Source organism: Monodon monoceros, unplaced genomic scaffold (genome assembly GCF_005190385.1).
Source record: "Monodon monoceros isolate NGI ecotype Baffin Bay Population unplaced genomic scaffold, NGI_Narwhal_1 Super_Scaffold_13, whole genome shotgun sequence".
NCBI lineage: Eukaryota > Metazoa > Chordata > Mammalia > Artiodactyla > Monodontidae > Monodon > Monodon monoceros.
The window spans coordinates 73,329,694-73,335,693 of record NW_021703769.1 but is presented as its reverse complement, the minus strand read 5'-3'; the positions used below and the strand labels follow the sequence as shown (position 1 = coordinate 73,335,693).

The following is a 6,000-nucleotide window of genomic DNA, read 5'->3' as shown; positions in this document are numbered from 1 at the left end:
GGTCCGGGAAGATCCCACATGCCGCGGAGCGGCTGGGCCCGTGAGCCATGGCAGCTGAGCCTGCGCGTCCGGAGCCTGTGCTCCGCAACGGGAGAGGCCCGTGTACCGCAAAAAAAAAAAAAAAAAAAAAAAGGACACCAGTCATTGAATTTAGGGCCCATCCTAATCTTCATCTTAGCTTAATTACAACTGGAAAGAAAGAGAGAAAGCGAGAAAGGAAGAAAGAGGCAATGTAGACCCGACAGCTGTGGGAGGGAAGGGGTCATATGCCGCAGGAATGGGTATGGAGAGCCTTGGACCATGATGCAAATCTAACAGAGCCAGACTCTTGGTGGTTTTTTGTTTTTTTTTGCGGTACGCAGGCCCTTCACTGTTGTGGCCTCTCCCGTTGCGAAGCACAGGCTCCGGACGCGCAGGCTCAGCTGCCATGGCTCACGGGCCCAGCCGCTCCGCGGCATGTGGGATCTTCCCGGACCGGGGCACGAACCCGCGTCCCCTGCATCGGCAGGCGGGCTCTCAACCACTGCGTCACCAGGGAAGCCCTCTCTTGGTTGTTTTGATTGTCTGTCCCATGTTGGCCAGAAATGATGAGCCCCCGGTACCCTGGTCATGCTCAGTCAGTGGCCACGAAGAGCATGGCCACTGCTTCAGAGATGGGGCAGATCCAAAAGGTGCTGACAGCTGGAGGCTGTCCATTGGGCAAGTTCTTCCTGGAAGGGAGAGTCAGGCAGTGCACCTGCATTGCTGCCATCCCTGGTGCCATCTTTTCCTTCATTACTTCAAGGTTCTCCGTGGACGGGATGGGGCCGGTCCTCACCTGGTCTCACCATTGCCAGAAGATGCAGCTTCATCACTTGATCAGGTTTGCTACCCTTCATCCACGTGCTTCGAGCACCCGAAATCCTGTTACGATTGTTTCCTCTTCCGTGCGCCCATCCATGAAGGTTTATGCCTTCAGAAATAAATCCGTTTTCTGAAGTTTAGTTGGGGGGGGGTGTGAGGTTGGGGAGAGAACAAAATTATATGGGTATGCTCAGTCTGCTGTGTTTATCCAGAAATTTAGTAATTTTTTCCCAATGGGAAAAGAGCAAGCACAGAGGTGGGGAAGAGAAGTTAAGGATAAAAAATACTGATTTCCAGTTTGGAAGAGTCAATACCTCTATATATAGATCTAAAGCTAAATTAAGTGAAAAGGGGTGGAGAGGTGAATTAGGGATTCATCCCTCTGTAGATGGAATCTGAAGGCAAGGGGGTGGAGGGAGGGGGAGATGACAACAGTGGTTCGGGCAATGGATCTCTCCCTTTGTAGCTTGAATGGTCTTGGGGGAAATTTCTAATGACCCTGAATAGGTGTCTGAATATGTTTGGTTACATTCAGTCAATGGGTAAAACACTGAACACGGAGAGGGCTTTGATTACATAGTGTTACATGCATGTTTTTGTTTGAAATACTCCAGAGGCATCATTCTTGGGCTGTATTAAGGTCTGATCAACTGGAAACCACTCAGTTTTCAGGGCTCCCAAGATCCAAACTACCTGTGCCAAGGGGATGCCTGCAGTTTGGAGAGCTTTGGTTTGTGCTTCTTTTCCTAGTGTGTTGGAAAATGGTCTGCTAGATGAGCATCCATTGCTAGTCCATTATTTTACTTAGCAATCCAGTATTTTTCTTCTGTGGGTGTTATATACTGAATCGTGTCCCCCTAAAATTCATGTGTTGAAGTCCTAACCCAAAGGTCCTCAGAATATGACTGTATTTGGAGATAGGGTCTATACAGAGGTAATTAAGTTAAAATGAGTCCGTTAGGGGCTTCCCTGGTGGTCTAGTGGTTAAGGCTCCGTGCTGCCAATGCAGGGGGCCTGGGTTCCATCCCTGGTCAGGGAACTAGATCCCACATGCTGCAACTAAGGTCCCCCATGCTGCAAGTGAAGATCCCGCGCGCTGCAACTAAGACCTGGCGCAGCCAAATAAATAAATACTAAACAAAAACAAAACGAGTCCATTAAGATGGTCCTAATCTGATCTGTCTTTATAAGAAGAGGAGATTAAGAAAGAGACACACAGAGGGAAGACCAGATGAGGACACGGGGAGAAGACGGCCATCTCCAAACCAAGGACAGAGGCCTCAGGAAAAACCAATCCTGGTGGCACTTTGGTTTTGAACTTATAGAACTCCAGAACTCTGAAAAAGTAAATTTCTGTTGTATAAGCCCCCTAGTGTGTGTGGTATTTTGTTACGGCAGCCCAAGCAGACGAATACAATGGGGAAACAAAAAAAACCCAAGGTTGCAATAGAAGTAGATGGAGAGACAGATACGAGTGTATGGATATATAAAATTAAATACCTTAATCCCTAACTTCATTATTTTTCTTCTATCAAACATAATCCGATTTGGAGCAAAAAAGGCTTTGAGCACATTTTAATTTTGTTGGTTTCTCAAGAGAGGTTTATTTACCTATTTTTTTACACTCCTGCTCCCAGGACTAGTCAATTACTAGATGCAAATATAAAACTTTATATATTAGCAAATCTGGACCTCACTTCTTTCTTCCTGGGCCAACTTTCCTTAGGTTGTAGATCAAATCCGGCTCCAGGCTAAAGCACCACAATTTCTCTTTTCTCTTTCTGGCCGACGCATGGCAAGAATACATTTTTCTTTTCCTTGGGATGGTAGATTCTGTGCTGGAAATTCACAGGAGTGAAATCGTTAGCAGTTGTTCTTACAATCTGCTCCCATCTTTTTTTGTGGAGATGTGTCTCTGACATGCCCTTGAAGAGTAAAGCTGTCACCTGTGCTCCTCACAGCCAGGTTTTGGGTGGCTGTCCGCAAGACGGCCAGGGCAGGGCCTCTTCTGGATGTTGTCCTCAAAGCTCCATGTGGGGTCAGTGGTCAGGGACACTCCAGGCTGGTTATCTGGCATCACGGGCTTCGGCCATGGAGCTGGAGGGTTTCCGTGTTTCAACTACCATTTAGATTTCAGGAGTGATCCACTTAGCTGACTTGCCATAGAAGACCGCTTCCCTGACACCCTGCCACTTCTTTTTTTAAAATTTAAATTCAGGTTCCCTGGAAAGCCACTGGCTGTTGTAAGAAGGAGAGCATCATGACTTGATTGACATTAAACATTTTTTTTAATTGTGGTAAAATATACATAACATAAAATTTACCATCTTAATCATTTTTAACTGTACAGTTTGGGGGCGTTAAGTACCTTCACAGTGTTATGCAAACAATCGCCGGAACTTTTTCATCTTCCCAAACTGAAACCCTGTGCACCCCTTAAACAGTGACCCCTCATTCTCCCCTCCCTGCAGCCCCTGGCACCCACCATGTGACTTTCTGTGTCTATGAACATGACTACTCTAGGTGCCTCACGTAGGTGAAATTATTCAGTATTTGTCTTTTTTTTGGTGTGACTGATTTATTTCACTTAGCATCATGTCCTCAAGGTTCACCCACATTGTAGCATGCGACAGGATTTCCTTCCCTTTTAAGGCTGCATAATATTCCATTGTATGTATAGACCACATTCTGTGTATCCATTTGTCTATAACTGGACACTTGGGTTGCTCCCACCTTCTGGCTATTGTGAATAATGCCGCTATGAATATAGTGCTATGTGAATGCAAATGTCTCTTTGAGATGCTACTTTAAATTCTTTCATATATATATCTAGGAGTGGGATTGCTGGATCATATCGTAATTCTATGTTTAGTTTTTTGAGGAGCTGCCATACTGTCAGGTACTTTGCAGGAGATCAGCAAATATACATAGCAGCTGCACCATTTTCCATTCCCACCAACAGTGTACAGGGTTCCAATTTCTCCATATCCTCAACAACGCTTGTTATATTCTGGTTTGTTTTTTTTTTTTTGACACAGCCATCCTGATGGGTGTGAGGTGGTATCTCACTGTGGTTTCCGCCACGATTTTGAATGCCTGCTGTGTGTGCATTACATCTTCAGGTGCTAGTGTGCAGAGACAGTAAGACCCAGTTCCTGCCACAAGGGAGGACTGTCATGGTCTGTTGGAGGAGAGAGGCATCTAAACAGAAAATTATAATGCAACATACCAAGTGTCATGACAGAGACAGGTCTTAGAGTGGATGCAATCAAGGAAGACTTCCCAGAGGTGGGGATACTTCTTAAAGCATTCGTTAACGCCTACTTGGTAGAAAGAACCAGAAAATGAAAAACTAAACCTAAATTCTAAGTGGTTGGTAGGTTTGGGTTAGAGCCATCTTTTTGGAATAGAATGACTTTTGAAGCATTGTTTCCTTTCGGTCTGTGTGTCTCTCTGGCTCTGAGGGGCTGTAAAGGTCACTTAATCAGGAGACTTACTTTACAGTTTGTGGTTATCAGAAAGAGGCCAAACTGAGATCTTTGGGGCAGGTAAGTAGGTGGGAGGTGCTCACGGAGCCTGACCCTGGTGACGTGTGCTTGCTGCTTCATCCGTTCCGGGGAAGTTCAAAGGTTCTGGATCCTGGGAGCCTGTCACAAGGAGGAAGGTGCAGTGACAAGATATGGAGAGAGAAGCAAATTATATAAAGGCCTGCTATTTTAAAATGGTTCTCTTCTTGTGATGACTGACACTTGTCCCACCTTTGAGGCTCTCTGCAGAGGAAGAAAGGATTGAATTGCAGCTTGGAGGTGGGCAGTCTGCCTCCCGCTCCTGGGATGGAGGCTGTGTGTGATCTCACCCGTGTTTCTGAGGGCCGTCCTGATGCTCAGACTGCTCTGTGCCCATTCTCATTCCTCTGCATTGCCTTTTCTAGAACTGCTTTTAAAAGAGGTAGCAGGTCTGATGTCACAAGATCTGTCTGCCTTTCTCAGGGAGGAGAGAGACAGAGAAAGGGAGAGTGAATATAATTTTGCTCAACTCCTGTATCAAAATCCACCCCTCAAAGTTTGATTTAGTGCTTGTGTATTTAGTACACGATCCTTGGAAGGCCCCCCTGGAAACCTGTCTCTCTCCCAGAGAGTTCTGTGCACCCCCCGCTCCTCACCCCGGAACCTGCAGAGTGTCAGGTACTTTGCAGGAGATCAGCAAATATAGGCAAGTGAATGAATGGATGTGATGGGTGTTGGGAGTACAAAGGGACAGACCCTCTGGGCTCTGCTCCTGGAGCATCTTTCCTTTCTCTCTGCTCTCTTTACCCACTTCTCTTAGTTCAGGGCCTTTTTAATCTGACTTGGACAGCTGACATTACCTTCTAATGGTCTTTTCTCCCCTCGGTGTCATTTTTCCCACTTTTGTCAGAGTCACCTTTATACCGTCTAACATACACCTGATCATTTCTCTTTCTTACTCGGAATGTTTCGGGGTTTACTTTGACCCAGAGACCAAAATCCATGACCCTTTGCAAGCTGATTCCTGTCTGTTGTTCTGACCTTGCCACCTTCACACCCCACCTCTCTCCCATCTCATTCTGCTCTGAATTTCTTCTCCCTGCTGTGGTGCGAGGTCTGTGCCTTCCCTTCCCCTGGGAATGTGTTTCTTCCACCCCTCTTTGGCCTGGCATCCACCCACGTGTCCTTCAGAAGGAAACCCAAATGTCACCTCCTTGGGGAAGCTGTCCATGCCCCTTCAGGGAGAGAAAGCCATGCGTTCTTCTGGGTTCCCATAACCTTTGTACAAACCTTCATTTTGCCACTTACCCCATAAATACCCCAAAGTCTCTTTTCTTTATATTTATTCACTTATTAATTTAAAAAATCATTTGAGACAAAATAGAAATTACATACTACAGGGACTTCCCTGGCAGTCCAGTGGTTAAGATTCCCCACTTCCAAGGCGGGGGGTACAGGTTTGATCCCATGGTTGGGAACTAAGATCCACATGCCGCATGGTGTGGCCAATAAATAAATAAAATTAAAAAAAAAGAAATTATATACTACAGAATTATCCTTATGAATATAGAATGTGATACTATAATGATAGTTATGTACGGAGTTCATGATAAAGGGAGCGTGAGGATGAAGCTAGAAGTCACGTGACTAT

At 45.8% G+C, this 6,000-nt stretch overlaps 1 protein-coding gene across 1 annotated transcript in view; it reads left to right on the top strand.

The window, feature by feature from the left end:
* GALNT17 (polypeptide N-acetylgalactosaminyltransferase 17) overlaps positions 1-6,000 on the top strand; it is a 447,113-nt gene that overhangs the window by 136,955 nt on the left and 304,158 nt on the right. The gene's annotated exons all lie outside the window — the stretch shown is intronic.